This window comes from Schistocerca piceifrons, chromosome 10 (assembly GCF_021461385.2).
Source record: "Schistocerca piceifrons isolate TAMUIC-IGC-003096 chromosome 10, iqSchPice1.1, whole genome shotgun sequence".
Classification (NCBI taxonomy): domain Eukaryota; kingdom Metazoa; phylum Arthropoda; class Insecta; order Orthoptera; family Acrididae; genus Schistocerca; species Schistocerca piceifrons.
Genome location: NC_060147.1, coordinates 109,811,664 through 109,828,711, shown reverse-complemented (window position 1 = coordinate 109,828,711; position 17,048 = coordinate 109,811,664). Strand labels below are relative to the sequence as shown.

Below are 17,048 nucleotides of genomic sequence, written 5' to 3'. Positions count from 1 at the left end.
ACGGTTTCGTCGTGTGGTGTGTAGTTTTCTGCTGTCGAATAGCGCCTGTCGATCGTCGTTCTATCCTGTCATGAACCGGTGCCGTAGCCTGGGTCGTCAACCTGGGATCCGTCCTGTGTGGAGCGGCCGCTGGAGCGTCCGGCGGGCCAGGCCCAACCGACCGACTAGCGGCCGACTCCAGCGCGTCCGAGGCGGCTGCCCCGGCCGCGCGCGCATCGTCCTCGCTCGTCGGCATCGCGAACTCGACCTGCTTTCGAGGCAGAATGAACAGTGTCTTGAAGGTAGGATATAGGATGAACATCAACAAAAGCAAAACGAGCATAATGGAATATAGTCGAATTAAGCACTATGGGACAACTGCTGAGGCCATCAGTCCCCTAGAACTTACAACTACTTAAACCTAACTAACCTAAGGACATCACACACATCCATGCCCGGGGCAGGATTCGAACCTGCGACCGTAGCGGTCGCGCGGTTCCAGACTGTAGCGCCTAGAACCGCTCGTCCCTTCCGGCCGGCCTTCTCGGTTACAAATAAAACAATAAGTATGTCATTGTTTTTGGAAATTCGACTCCTGCGAGGGTTAAATAGAGGATGAAAAGTTTTAAGAAAATATTTCGATAATTTAAGAAAATTTTAAAACTAAATGTATGAAAATTTGTATTTCACTTCTCTGTTGAAATTAAGAAATATGTGTTAGGAAATGAAAGTTTCTAAGGAAATACTACCACGATAACGGAAAAGGCATGATACAGGAAAACTTGAGCTCCAGCTACCAGAATCGCTTTCTCGTCGGAAGTATATTCCGAAAAGACCATGCTTCTATGGCCTTACATAGCGTGAAAAGTTTAGGTTTGCGGTTTGTCAACAACATAAAATTTCGGTTAAAGAAAAGAAAATCTCTGCTGATACAGTCTACTCGAGTGGACTCGTTTAAATCAAAAGACGATGGCTGATAAAGAAATTACTAATGGAAAATAACGAGTAGTGAAACGCAAATGAAGCTAAAGTAATGACGCAATTTGTTGCATCATATATCGATTACGATCTCACAAAAGTGAATAATATAACGTATTACGATCACTGCCCCGCCAAATGCCGCATTTGCGGTGTTTACATGGCACTAACGAGAACTGCCTTACCACGCGATCTACTGAACTGTTAGCGCCGTTGCATTAACAACCAAGTAACTAGCGCTAACACCGCTGTGCGGCGCTAGCTGTACATCCCAGCTACGACGACAAAGAAAATTATATCAGAGAGCTCACATAATGTAACTGCAGATATTATTTTATAATAAATCATTTAAGGGCTTAATAGGTAAGTGTCTCAGTTTCCTCGGGAATGTGTTAAGTTATTATCGATCATAAAATTAATCTGTGCTCATTCAGTTGGCGTTAGCTGTTGCCAATATAAAATCACCTTCAGTCAACTAGAGGGCATGGTTATGGCAGTCATAATCGTGGCTAATTCATCACATGGTAGTCATGGACGTTTATAATTCATCACTAAATTTTTGAAGGCGCATGCGTGCGTCCAACTATGTATTAAAACGAAATGGAATTCTCTGTTTTATGGAGCTTTGATCAATGTTATTGCTTGTGGAAGTAGAAAGTGCCCCCAACGGGGTTATGAATAGGAATGCTTCCTGTAAATTGTATGCTTTTTCTTTCCGAATCGCTTTTTTGTTGGTATGAACTGCACGCAATGTTCTCATTACCGTACACGCTCCTGACAGCCGTGCCACAGTTGTTGTTAAGCATTTGCAAATGTGCACGCTCCAGCTCAGCAAATCGATATGGCAGTCATAGTCGTTTCTAATTCATCACTAAATTTTTGGAGACTCATGTGTGCGTCCAACTATGTATTAAAACTGAATTGCAACAGCAAGGAACTCACGTGTTGTACGAAAAGTGTGATTCAAAATCTTTGGTGAAGGTACGTTTGTAAAACAAATAAATTACACTTTCGACGTACCTGGTAGCTTTCAAGAGATTTACATCCAAAGTTTCTGACACATACGCCCATTTTATTCGTTAGTGTTACTGCCCTCAGAAATTTAAGCCCCTGAAAAAACTTTTTTAGCTATTACAATGGTGTTTCACAATTCGTATTACACATTTACAGAGGCTGTGGAGGAGACTTGGTAGGTAAAGTTTTACACAGGAATCCATGTCCGGAAACGTCATCCAATGACGTTAGAGAGTGTCAAAGCTATAGACTCCGGCGCCTGTAAATGTATGCATATACAGTGTGATGACGTTACACACTTTCTAGAACAATGGAAAAGGATAAATGCATCTGTTTTAGGTAAGGGTCACTGTACTGGAAACGGAAATTATAAGCGAAAACCGTTCTGATACATATGACAATGGAGTACATGTACTGGCATTGATGTTGTTAAGATTGCGTGACAGGCAGAGGTGATAGCATGGACCAAAACAGGAAAAAAAAGAGCTGTAAACACGGGCTCTAAAGCTGCGAGAAGTTTTCGCTACTATGAACCAGATCTGCTCTATTGAATAAGGTATGCATTTTAGAGACCATGTTTACTGAACATTTCTTATTTTCGTCCATACTACCTTTTACGGCTTAAAGTCAAGAGCGGCACGCCAGTCGGGAACGACAGGGAAGAGAAGGCTGTGGGAAGAAGTCAGCCAATCGCACACTGACCGACCTCCCTTCCAGGACGACAACGCTCCAGCAGCGGCCCCTATGTGAAGAGGACATAAGCGCTGCGCCCGACCGATGACGGCCCACTTATATAGCAGCATCAACGATAGCCACTTGGATAGCAGCGTCGAAAGCAGTTCAGGACACACTTTTGTCATTTAGAGATCAGCAGTCACTGCAAAGACATTATTTCGTATGTCGCCCTTCGCTTGCAACACATCTGTGTAATTGCCGAAGTTAAGTATCTGCATTTGTCTTTTTGTAATAAAACTCATTAATACGAGTTGTTTGATTGTTTGTCCAGCGAACTGAGTAGGCAGGCTTCCTAGACACAAGACTACAATCTAAGCGACAGCAGCACCGTTACATGTATTTCACTATCAGAGGTATCGTAACAGTTTTCACTTATAACTTTTGACTCATTTGTTTCCAGTACAGGAATCCTTACCTCAACATGATAAGCTGATACATTTATACTTCTCTGTCATCTATCTCTCTATCTACCTATCTATCAAGCTTGTAACATCGTCGTGGAATCACCCTGTATGTACATACACTAATGACCCAGAACATTATAGCTCAAATGGCTCTGAGCACTATGGGACTTAACTTCTGAGGTCATCAGTCCCCTAGAACTTAGAACGACTTAAACCTAACTAACCTAAGGACATCACACACATCCATGCCCGAGGCAGGATTCCAACCTGCGATCGTAGCAGGCGCGCGGTTCCGGACTGAAGCGCCTAGAACCGCTCGGCCACCGCGGCCGGCGACCGTTTGCACTACAAGTGGTTGATGATATCGCTGTTCCTGTGGCAGACAACGCTGCGCGTAATTCTCGACTTCAGGCAGTGCGCGTGCTGTGTCACGACAGTTGAACATCCCGTGGTCCACTGTACGAAAGGTGCTTCGGAACATTCTCAAACGGTATCCGAAAAACATCCATATCGTACAGCAGCTTGCGCCACAGGACCCACAACGACGTGTTGACTTCGATCTGCACTTTCTTGCAAGGGGCCTGGCCCTGGAGCATGCTATGGACAGACGAAGCTCATTTTTCTCTGGTGGGTGAGGTGAACACACAGAATAGCCGAGTGTGGGGATCTTCACCTCCAGTTACTGTGCATGAAGTTCCTCTGTACGGTGAACGTGTGTGGCTACGTTCATCATTGGCCAATTCTTTTTTGAACAGACTGACGCTCAAGGACCAAACATGTGCAGTGTGACTGGCCAGCGTTAGTGGGATATGCTTCGCCAGCATGTCATACCCGCCCTACAAGAGAGAGACGCATTGAGTTCAACAGTTTTCATGTAAGATGGGGCCCTACTGCACATCGTTTGTGAAATTCACCTGCTTCTCCGAAACACATTAGGAAACGATCGAATTACCAGCCGATCCTTTCCAAATGCTTGGCCGGTACGATCACCTGATCCCACTCCCTGTGATTTCTGGTTGTGGAGCCACCTGAAGGACAGGGTTTACCAAGGGAACATTCACACACGTTCTGATCTGAAGCGCAGCATATCGAGAGAGCTAGCCAGTCTACCTACGAACATACTTCGTTCTGCCGTGCCGATTGCAATCCTGCCCTTCTGGAGACTGACGGGCGCCATATTGAATCTCTTTGTAGCAGTAATGGTACTGGTATGTAATGGTATGATGTACCGTAGCAGCACATTAAAAGTGTTTCAAATGGCTCTGTGCGCTATGGGACAACATCTGAGGTCATCAGTCCCGTAGAACGTAGAACTACTTAAATCTAGCCAACCTATGGACATCACACACATCCATGCCCGAGGCAGGATTCGAACCTGCTACCGAAGCGGTCGCACGGTTCCAGAGTGAAGCGCCTAGAAAAGCTCGGCAACGCGGCAGGCGTGTTTCAATTCAACCGATTCTGCATTATTTGTCTTCGACATGTCCTTGACATTAATGCTATAAAGTTTGGTCCTCGTACAGTAATTGGTTTCGAGTTATAACGTGTTGAATAAGAAAAGTTTAATTATAGTGGTGGTGGTGTGTTGGGGCTTATGGGCGCTCAACATCGAGGTCATCAGCGCCCTGACACACATTAAAAGGAACTAATGTGGACAGACTTAAGAAAACTAAAGCACACACTCAAAGAAAGCAGGAAAAGAAGGAAAATGCTACATAAGAAAGTAAAACCTAAGGAAAGGGGAAACATAGCAACAAGAATGTCACAGGAAATTGTTATTGGCTGGCCACTTACATAAAATATGGGCGAGCTTGTCACACAGTAAGCAAATTAAAATCCCCTCCCTAAAATCTTTGTAAAAACATTTGACAGGGCACAGAACTTTAAAACTTTAACCACATTCGTCCGAGTGTTGCCTAAAAGAGATGGCAGGTCCGCTGGCAAGTCAGCCGCGGCCCGCTGGTCAGAAAATAAAACACAATCCAATAAAACGTGGCGCACAGTGACCTGGACGCCACAAGCACCACACATTGGAGGGTCCTCTCGCCGGAGTAGGAAGCCATGCATCATAGGGCTGTGGCGTATCCGAAGCCGAGTGAGGAGAACCTCGTCCCGTCGACGGGGCTGAAAGGAAGTACACCACACACGCGTTGTGGGCTTTACTATACGGAGCTTATTGTCAGTCACTTCCAGCCACTCATCCTCCCACCGACGCATGACCCGTGAGCTCAACAGCGAGGTGAGTGCGTGCAAGGGGATAGCACACTGAGATACTTGTGGGGCGAGACACGCCTCCTTGGCTGCGAGATCTGCCCTTTCATTCCCAGCAATGCCGACATGCCCCGGAACCCAGCAGAAAACTACAACCTTCCCCAGTCGCTGTAGTCGGAGGAGGGCATCCTGGATAGTCTGGACAATTTTGTCTGCCGGATACAAACGTTGCAATGAGTGAAGGGCACTGAGTGAATCGGAACAGACAAGAAATTTAGGAGAGGAACAATGTCTCATGTGCTCCAGTGCCCGCAAGATCGCAAACAATTCTGCATCAACGACAGTAAAAGTCTGAAGCCGTCGGACCTTGAGGACACGATATGGAAAAACAACTGAGCAACCAACAGAATCCCCTTGTTTCGACCCATCCGTAAAAACAGTTACATAGTCGTAGTGCTCAGATAAGATGGCAGAAAATGCTGCATTAGAAACGGTGGCAGGAGTGCAATCTCTCTTGTACTGCAATAAATCTAAAATCACTCCAGGCTTCTTCAGTAACCAGGGTGGCAGGCGGTTAAAACCTTGGATTTGGGGTTGTACAGACTCCACACCGAGGGACTCTAGTACACGGATCCCAAACGGCAACGTAGCCCGGGGACGGCGGGAAAAAAGGCGGTCCAGAGGTGGATGGGCAACAAGACGTTGAGCAGGCGAGCTGGGAGCTGCAAGAAACTTACAAGCCTGGCGCACCAGCAGGAGCTGCCGCCGGATGGTAAGTGGCGGTTCGCCAGCCTCAGCACAGAGGCTGGGTACGGGACTGGTCCGATAAGAATTATAAGCGCCCGGTATCTGAGTCTGTTCGAGCAGCACGAGCATTTCGGAAACTGCACAACTTGTTCAGTGTTCGAGGAGTGCTGCGGTGTGTGTCTTCAATACGTGGGGAAACCAAGGTGAAGCTACGTCCAGACATCGCGGAGTTCAGTGGCCACCTCTCAGCACAGATGTCGGACGTCGTAGGCTGGGCAAACTGGTAAAATAGGACAGGCAGCGAACTGTGGTGGAACTGACAATAGACTTTAATGCTGCGCAGAGTACAAGTGTGTCTGAACACACAGTGCACCCAACATTGCTAACGATGGGCCTCCGCAATCGAAGACCCGTGTATGTGCCAATGTCAACACGACGACTTCGACAACTCCGGCTGGAATGGGCACTGGACGATGGCGAAGTACGAGAGCTTTGCACGGTCTGATGACGACACATTCTTCATTATGATAATGGGAGGGTACGAATCCGTCGCCTTCCAGGGGAACACCTCCTCGACACATGTTCTGCGCGATGGAGACAATCTGGCGGCGGTCCCGCTATGCTCTGGGGAACATTCGCGTGGGCTTCCATGGGTCCAGTAGGCACCATGACGGCCAAGCAGCATCGTACACTCGTTGCAGACCACGTACACCCCTTTATGACGACCACCTTTCCCGACGGCAGTGGCATTTTTCAACAACGTAATGAGCCATGTCATAAGGCCCGGAGTGTGATGGAGTGGTTCGAGGAACACAGTGGCCAGTTCCAGTTGATGTGCTGTCCCCCCCAAGTCGCCATATGTGAAACCAATAGAACACATCTGGGATGTGATTGAACGTGGCGTCAGAGCTCATCACCCCCTTCCCCGTAATTTACGGGAATTACGTGTGTGCAGATTTGGTGCCAACTCACTGCAGCGACCTACCAACGCCTCGCTGCTTCCATGCCACGTCGCAAGGCGTCCCAGATATGCAGAATAATGTTTGGTGGCCAGCGGAAGTGTTTAAACTCAGAAGAGTGTTCCTGGAGGCACTCTGTAGCAATTCTGGACGTGTGGGGTGTCGCATTGTCCTGCTGGAATTGTCAGACTGCACAATGGACTTGAATGGATGCAGGTGATCAGACAGGATGCTTACGTACGTGTCACCCGTCAGAGTCAGATCTAGACGTGTCAGGGGTCCCATATCAGTCCGACGGCACACGCCCCACACCGTTACAGAACCTCCACCAACTTGAACAGTCCCCTGATGACATGCATGGTCCGTGATTCATGAGGTTGTCCATAAACGTCCATACACGTCCATCCGCCCGATACAATTTGAAACGAGACTCGTCCGACCAGGCAACATGTTACCAGTCATCAGCAGTTCAATGTCGGTGTTGAGGGGCCCAGGCGAGGCGTAAAGCTTTGTGTCGTGCAGTCATCAAGGGTACACGACTGGGCCTTCGGCTCCGAAAGCCCATATCGATGATGTTTCGTTGAATGATTCATGGCCCAACATTGAAGTCTGCACCAATTTGCGGTAGGGTTGCACTTCTGTCACATTGTAAGATTCTCTATAGTCGTCATTTGTCCCGTTCTTGCAGTATCTTTTTCCGGCCACAGCGATGTCAGAGATATGATATTTATCGGATTCCTGATGTTCACGGTACACTCGTGAAATGGTCATACGGGAAAATACCCGCTTCATCGTTACCTCGGAGATACTCTGTCCCATCGCTCGGGTGCCGACTATAACACCACGTTCAAACTCCTTGATAACCTGCCACTGTAGCAGTAGTAATCGATCTAACAACTGCGTCAGGTGTGAGCCCCTACACGCTCGCACAAGCATGGTGACCAACTCAAAAGGTCTACTGTCACCTCTGCATTGTTAGTATTTAGAATCGAGGAGATCGCAGGAGCGAGGAACTGCGATGTTATCCGTACGCCTGGGTAAGGTTACCCATTAATACGGGCGCATCTGGGTGATAGAAGTGGTCGAAAAAGCTCGACAGAATCAAGCTTGAAAGAAGAGCGGTTTAAAGGGCAGAGGAAAAAAAGTGCCAAGGTTCAAATGGCTCTGAGCACTATGGGACTTAACTTCTGAGGTCATCAGTCCCCTAGAACTTAGAACTACTTAAACCTAACTAACCTAAGGACATCACACGCATCCATGCCCGAGGCAGGATCGAACCAGCGACCTTAGCGGTCGCGCGGTTCCAGACTGTAGCGCCTAGAACCGCTCGGCCACCCCGGAAAGTGCCAAGGCAAGTGTCAAGGGAAAAAAAACCTCTGCGACAGTGTCAGGTTGGGTAGTACAGGCAGTACCGGTTTCTAGATATCTGCGACAGATCGTGCAAGGTAAGGTCATGTTGGCGGTTGGGTATCATGCATCAGTACCATAAAAGCAATGCCAGATTGTCATGGAATGATCAGTCCTGTGGAGGAGGTGAGCGCTGGGCCGACGATGTCTCCTGGGCCAGCTGCTGCTGCTGCTGCCGCTGTGGCATAGCCATGTCGTTGTAGGTTTGTCAGTTTGATGGTCCTCAAAGGAACTGTCAGTGTGTATGGCTTCCCTGCGATTGCCAGTTCTCATGGCAGAGGCTCAGCTAGCAAGCTAGTCAGTGGCTAATGTGCAGAGGCTCGCCTCATTGTGTCGTTTGTGTAGTTACGAAGTTAGAAGGTTAGTCCCTAAGGAGTGTCTTTGTGCGCTTGTGTTTCCATCTATGGTTGTGACCGTAGCTGCCCAGGTGTAGGATGTGAGGATTGTTCGAATGACTTGTTTTCTTGTACAGTCGTCTGGCGAGTTTTTTGAATACCTCCTGGAGAGTCTCCAATCGGTATTCTCGGTGAAGGTCCGCTGTCCGTGTGTATCGGGGAGCATTGCTTATGATACGTAATACGTTGTTCTGTATTTTCTGGAGGCGGTCTAGGTTTGTGGACGCTGCGTATCCTCAGACGGGAGCTGCCGTATGTCATCAGCGGTCTAATCAGTGTCATGTGTAATGTCTTGGACACTCTCCTATTCAGTGTACTATTCCTCTTGAGCATAGGACAGTTTGAGCATCGCGTTTGCCCTGTTGGTCATGTGTTGTATGTGGTCCCCCCATGTAAGCTTCCGGTCTAGCCAAACACCGAGGTATCTGACTTTCGCAGTGAAGCGTATTGGGCTTGCATGTAGTGTTATTGGTCTGCAGTTTTGGTGTTTGTGCAGTAATTTCGGCCTGCGAGTGAACGGAACTGCCTCTCACTTGTCGACGTTTACTTTAATACGCCACTTCTCCAACCAAGGCTCGACGGTTCTGAGTGCTGTCTGTAGTCCGTTATTAATGTTTGATGGTTTCCAGCCTTGCGCAAGGATGGCTGTGTCATCCGCGTAGATGGCAACCGTCGTGTTTTTAACAACTGCGCCACACACTTGTTATCTATATAGACGCTGCCGACCGCAGCGCCGTGTTCTGCCTGTTTACGTATCTCTGTATTTGAATATTCATGCCTATACCAGTTTCTTCGCTGCTTCAGTTTATAAACATTAAATTTCTCAGACTACACAGGAATGTCTGAAGACTCTATCCAGTGAAGCGCCCAATTGGATACTTCACGCACATTCTCGATGCCACTGGGGAAACATCTTATAGGACACTCATTTAAAGTGGCTCGTTGTCTGAAAGTCACCACACATACTATGAATCGAAAAGCCTCACTTGTGCATTTTGTATCTTCTCATCCCTTCTTCAGCCTGATAGCTGTTCAACTGTACCTACATTTCCACAGGACGCTGAAAGCCTGGAACCTTGACAGTTGGGTTGTCAGTAAGTTCTGGGTTTCCGTGGTTTACGTCACACATTTCCACTAAGAATCGTGGCTGAACCCCGTGGAGAGCATTTGCACTCTTGCTTGATATGTTGGTCTTCCGGATTTGAGGCGTTTGCTATGCAACGAGAGTAAGTCTTCACAAAGAGGGATTTATTCATTTTTAGAAACTCGGCAATGGTTGTAGAGAGCTGCCTTTCGACGATGGTGAGCTGGATACAAATTAGACAGTACTGGCAGCCATAATGTAATTTTATTATTTCCTCCCTCATACATCTCATGAATTAACCGCCTTGAGAGAATCGGAGAAATTAGAGCTAATACTAGAGCAGTGGATCCCAGCCTTTCTTAGACCTTTACCCTGAGTGCAACTAGACATTAGTTAGTACCCCCGGCATCCGCCCCCCCCCCCCTCTTCCGTCTGCCCCCCCCCCACCTCCCCCACATTATCACCAACTTTAGCACTTAATTAAACTGCTGGATTAAAGACCTTTCTTGGAACACTTTTATTTTTAAAATGATGAAAGATGGATCATATTTTGTTTGTGTTTGTGTTTGTGTGTGTGTGTGTGTGTGTGTGTGTGTGTGTGTGTTAGAATGAACGACGAAGGAATTCTAGCTGCATCGCTAGTGCTACCCACAACGCCTTCTCAGGTAAAAATCCACAGTGAGGGCAGACACGTGTTACCAAACATGCTTCCCCTGCATTACTCCTCTCCATTGTGGCACTTGCTGGACCTGCACACTGCAATGCCATTTAAAATCAACCAAGTTGAGATGTGTGCACTATAATTACTGTACGTAAATCATTAGGTTGCTGCACGCCTTACTTCTGAACTAGCAGAAATTGGAAGACTTCTTCTGTTAATGCTTTGTGTCTGACCATAGCCACTGATAGTATCAGTAATAACAACAACAACAACAACAATAATAATAATAATAATAATAATAATAATAGTGCTTACAGCAGTATAGTAGCTCTTATGAAGTATCTTCTGTGTCGTACTGTCAATTCAGGATGAAGATCGAAATTCGAGAGACCCGCGTACTGGCGAAAAAGTCGTTTAGCTTGAGGAGGAAGATCAGAGAGACTATAGAAATAGCCAAGCGACCCGACAATGTGAATAGAGAAGACGGGCGCCGACTCCCGGCGTCTTGGCTGCCAGCAGTGACAGCTCTGCAGAAGGACAGCTCTCGCAGAGCAACAGGCGCGCGTTAGGCCAAAGCTTTGGAGGGTACACAAGAGTGCTGACGCGCCCTACTCGATACCAGGCAGTTAGTAAACAACGCTACGCTGTAGTCGCCGCTCAGTTCCCTATTCGCCGATTTCCACCAATGGGCAAGCAGTAAAGGAAACTCCAACAGAAAACGCCTGTTTCCACCAATGACAACACGCAATACAAAGGGCAATACAATGAACTCCCACAACCCTTCCTCCGCAAGTTCACATCCAATGACAGCACTCCTTCATAGTATATTAGTATCCAAACTAGTGCTCATTCAGGCGTTAGCAATACACCCTGAGGATGGCGCCTTGCAACAGTCGCCGAAACGTCGGAATTTTATAGACGACAATGCGGCCTCAAACCCAGAAGCATTTTACTGACTGTGACAACGGCCACGGAAGCCTACGTTTACATTTAATTTATATATCTGTTTCGAAGCGAGTAATAAAGCAATTTCTGGACTACTGCAGGTACTATCTGAAACTTGCAGAAGACAGTTTTCTCAGATGTTTAGCATTGCTTATGTATATGGCTCACTTTTATCATCAGGGATATGCGGCACAAAATGCGAGATATGTGTCTAGAGGATGGACTATATGAGAAACCTATGACCTCTACCGCATTAATGCTACTAACTGAGAAAAAGTATTTATTGATAACTTTAGAGTCTTAGAAAATTGTGACGACCTTTTGAAAATAAATTAGTTTCGTGACTGAAACAGAAACGAATCTTTTAGTTTTTACCCCTCAGAAAATTTCATTTTACCCCTCAGGAGATAATCAGGTTCAAAAAATGGCTCTGAGCACTATGGGACCTAACTGCTGAGGTCATCAGTCCCCTAGAACTTAGAACTACTTAAACCTAACTAACCTAAAGACATCGCACACATCCATGCCCGAGGCGAGACTCGAACCGGCGACTGTGGCGGTCGCGCGGTTCCAGACTGTAGCGCCTAGAACCGCTCGGCCACTCCGGCCGGAGAGGTAATCAGGCCCCAGGTTGGGAACCACTGTACTAGAGATTATTGACAGTCGATCTCCCAATACAGCATTCACGAATGGAGCAGAGAAGGAGGGGAAGAGATATTGGTACTAGAAGTACCCTCCGCCATACACCGTAAGGTGGCTCGCGGAGTGTAGATGTACCGCGTGATCAAGAAGTCAGTATATATTTGAAAAATTAATAAACCATGGAATAATGTAGACAGAGAGGTAAAAATTGACACACATGCTTGGAATGACATGGGATTTTATTAGAACAAAAAAAAAAGTACTGCTAGACGCGTGAAAGATCTCTTTCGCGCTTCGTTTGGTGATGATTGTGTGCTCAGCCGCCACTTTCGTCATGCTTGGCCTCCCAGGTCCCCAGACCTCAGTCCGTGCGATTATTGGCTTTGGGGTTACCTGAAGTCGCAGGTGTATCGTGATCGACTGACATCTCTGGGGATGCTGAAATACAATATCCGACGCCAATGCCTCACCATGACTCCGGACATGCTTTACAGTGCTGTTCACAACATTATTCCTCGACTACAGCTATTGTTGATAAATGATGGTGGACATATTGAGCATTTCCTGTAAAGAACATCATCTTTGCTTTGTCTTACTTTGTTATGCTAATTATTGCTATTCTGATCAGATGAAGCGCCATCTGTCGGGTATTTTTTGAACGTTTGTATTTTTTGGTTCTAATAAACCCCCATGTCATTCCAAGCATGTGTGTCAATTTGTACCTCTCTATCTGCATTATTCCGTGATTTATTCAGTTCTCAAATTTATACTGACTTTTTGATCACCCGGTAGACGAAGTCGTGTGTCGCTGGGACGCCGCTGACCTCGCCGCCCGTGCCTGTGTCCAGGTGGCGGCCCTGCAGGGGGACGCGCTGATGTCATCGCCAGTGGGCGTCAACACCAAGTCGCCGCTGGCCATCGCGCGCCACATGTGGAGGCAGACGGTCCCGCTGTTCAAGCCGCCTTACCTGCTCTACACCGTCGTCGCCTGCTTCATTCAGTTCGGGCTCTACGCCAGGTGGGTGTCGCCTCCAGTTAACGTAGTCGTAAGTGTATGATCCAGTCCAGGGGGCAGGTAACTAACAGGCCCTATTGCATCACGAAGACTTCATCAATTTTTGTCGTAAATGTCACGGCTTTAAGCTACTCGACTATTCGAGTCTGTAAGAGTAGCGTGCATTACGCTCCAGTACAGTTTGAAGACCTGGTCGATATTAGTGTCCCATTGACGTTTCATTCAAATGTGATAAGCCCTGTGTGCACGCAATTCCAGAGTCCAAGAATATGGAACATGTTCTCACGTGTCTCACTGACTCAAACGCTCGTTTTATGACACAAGCCAGTACATCTACACTACTGGCTATTAAAATTGCTACACCACGAACATGACGTGCTACTGACGTGAAATTTAACCGACAGGAAGAAGATGCTGTGATATGCAAATGATTAGCTTTTCAGAGCATTCACACAAGGATGCCGCCGGTGGCGACACCTACAACGCGCTGACATGAGGAACGTTTCCAACCTATTTCTCATACACAAAAAGCAGTTGACCGGCGTTGCCTGGTGAAACGTGGTTGTGATGCCTCGTGTAAGCAGGAGAAATGCGTACAATCACGTTTCCAACTTTGATAAAGGTCGGATTGTAGCCTATCGCGATTGCGCTTTATCGTATCGTGACATTGCTGCTCGCGTTGGCCGACATCCAATGACTGTTAGCAGAACATGGTGGGTTCAGGAGGGTAATACGGAATGCCGTGCTGGATCCCAACGGCCTCGTATCACTAGCAGTCGAGATCACAAGCATCTTATCCGCATGGCTGTAACGGATCGTGCAGCCACGTCTCGATCCCTGAGTCAACAGATGGGGACGTTTGCAAGACAACAACCATCTGCACGAACAGTTCGACGACGTTTGCAGCAGCATGGACTATCAGCTCGGAGACCATTGACGCTGCATCACAGACAGGAGCGCCTGTGATGGTGTACTCAACGATGAACCTGGATGCACGAATGGCAAAAAGTCATTTTTCGGATGAATCCAGGTTCTTTTTACAGCATCATGATGGTCGCATCCGTGTTTGGCGACATCGCGGTGAACGCACATTGGAAGCGTGTATTTGTCATCGCCATACAGGCGTGTCACTCGGCGTGATGGTACGGGATGCCATTGTTTATACATCTCGGTCACCTCTTGTTCGCATTGACGGCACTTTGAACAGTGGACGTTACATTTCAGATGTGTTACTACCTGTGGCTCTACCCTTCATTCGATCCCTGCGAAACGCTACATTTCAACAGGATAATGCACGACCACATGTTGCGGGTGCTGTAAGTCCTTTCTGGATACAGAAAATGTTCAGATGCTGCCCTGGGCAGCACATTCTCCAGATCTCTCACCAATTGAAAACGTCTGGTCACTGGTAGCCTAGCAACTGGCTCGTCACAATACGCAGGTCACTACTCTTGAAGAACTGAGGTATCGTGTTGAAGCTGCATGGGCAGCTGTACCTGTACACGCCATCCAAGCTCTGTTTGACTCAATTACCAGGCGTATCAAGGCCGTTATTACGGCCAGAGGTGGTTGTTCTGGGTACTGATTTCTCAGGATCTATGAACCCAAACTGCATGAACATGTCAGTTCTAGTATAATATATTTGTCCAATGAATACCCGTTTATCAGCTGCATTTCTTCTTGGTGTAGTAATTTTAATGGCCAGTAGTATATATCTATATGACTATTCCACAATTCACTCATTATTGCGTGGCGGAGGATTCATTGATTCACTTTCACACCATATCTCTACCATTTTTTCTTTGCCGTACGAAAACACCATTTCTCACTGTGACTTGTAAAACCATGAAACCTGGTGTGGGACCTGCGCATTGTGCACTCTGGAATAGGCAGCTCCCCAGGTATACCCAATACATGTGTACATCCACTGCTCGCATACAAGCAGAACCTACTCTCATCGTTCAAGACAACAGAGCAACATGACACTCTCCAGTTGACTCTTTCATGATAAGAGAGTAGCTGTGCCCGGCGATATCCTTGTGATAGGCCAGCCAGAGTAATGCATGATCAGAGTCCTATTGCGTATAGGTTGGGCAGAGGAATGCATGATCAGAGTCCTATTGCATATAGGCTGGCCAGGGGAAAGCATGATCAGAGTCCTGTTGCATATAGGCTGGCCAGAGGAATGTGTGATCAGAGTCCTGTTGCATATAGGCTGGCCAGAGGAATGTGTCATCAGAGTCCTGTGGCATATAGGCTGGCCAGAGGAATGCATGATCAGAGTCCTGTTGCATATAGGCTGGCCAGAGGAATGTGTCATCTGTGGCATATAGGCTGGCCAGAGGAATGCATGATCAGAGTCCTGTTGCATATAGGCTGGCCAGAGGAATGTGTCATCAGAGTCCTGTGGCACATAGGCTGGCCAGAGGAATGCGTGATCAGAGTCCTGTGGCATATAGGCTGGCCAGAGGAATACATGATCAGAGTCCTGTTGCATATAGGCTGGCCAGAGGAATGCATGATCAGAGTCCTGTTGCATATAGGCTGGCCAGAGGAATGCATGATCAGAGTCCTGTTGCATATAGGCTGGCCAGAGGAATGCATGATCAGAGTCCTGTGGCATATAGGCTGGCCAGAGGAATGCATGATCAGAGTCCTGTTGCATATAGGCTGGCCAGAGGAATGCATGACCAGAGTCCTGTTGCATATAGGCTGGCCAGAGGAATGTGTGATCAGTCCTGCTACCAGACAGCACTTAATGGTTATGATTACACAGCAAGTGACACATTTGCCAGTGTTTCTTACTCGTCTGATGTTCAGTTGGCCATTGCTGTTGGCATCAATCTGGACCTGTGTCTGCCATCCAGAGCCTTGTGTACAGGTGTGGATGTGTTCCACAGACCACTGTTGAAAGCAACGATACGCCACCTATACATTGTGCCCAACATGTGCTGCAGCCGATCAATACGTCCATCCATCTTCCTGCAGGCCCACAATGTAATCCTGTTCAGTTCAAATGGATGAAGCTGTTCAGTAGGAGTATGTACTCGTCGCCAGTGCATGGCTCTACCCTAGCGTGAATGATGCAAACACTACTCATCTCTAAACATTGGCAGTTACAGCCTGTAGAGTGAAAACAGAAGGGGCCACAGGTAGCCCTTCTGATCGCTGATAACCATAACTAGAGAATCACTAACACTGCATTCACTCAGTATCCACATATATCAATGAGCGTGGTCCTTGAGGGTCTTTCATGTACATCTACATTGACACTGCCAGAAGAAAACGCAAGACTCAATCATTTCTTAGTGTCCAGCACACCAGAAGAATGGAGCATCTCGGCCCTACAACTTCCCATCCTGAATTGAACCGTTCATATCATATGGTGAACACTGGATCTGTAAGCACAGGTTCCTGCTAATAGCCCCAGTCTACCAGCAACAGTTTTGGACGTTAAACACATATATTCTTGAAACTTCCTGGCAGATTAAAACTGTGTGCCAGGCCGAGACTCGAACTCGGGACCTTTGCCTTTCGCGGGCAAGTGCTCTACCAACTGAGCTACCCAAGCACGACTCACGCCCAGTCCTCACAGCTCTACTTCTGCCGGTACATATATTCTTGTTGGAGCACAATAATGTCCCCAATCTTTCCAATCTTCAAGTGTCACAGCTATGCATAACAGGGAATACCGTGATGCCAGCAATAATACTGATCTGACGTATACGTACGATTTTCTCTGGCAGCCACACCTTGGCCTTTGAAGGGTCATCGTTTCAGTTCCGAGGAGTTTGTTGAAATGGCTATTGGCTGATACTGTTGCAGTGTTCGCTTTGTGTCAGATTTCACATGATGTGACGATGCACTCTCGC

At 47.3% G+C, this 17,048-nt stretch overlaps 1 non-coding gene across 1 annotated transcript; it reads right to left on the bottom strand.

The window, feature by feature from the left end:
* Positions 1-16,673: 16,673 nt before the first annotated feature.
* Positions 16,674-16,748, bottom strand: Trnas-cga. Its single transcript has one exon. It is a non-coding gene; the product is annotated as a tRNA-Ser (tRNA).
* Positions 16,749-17,048: the final 300 nt, after the last annotated feature.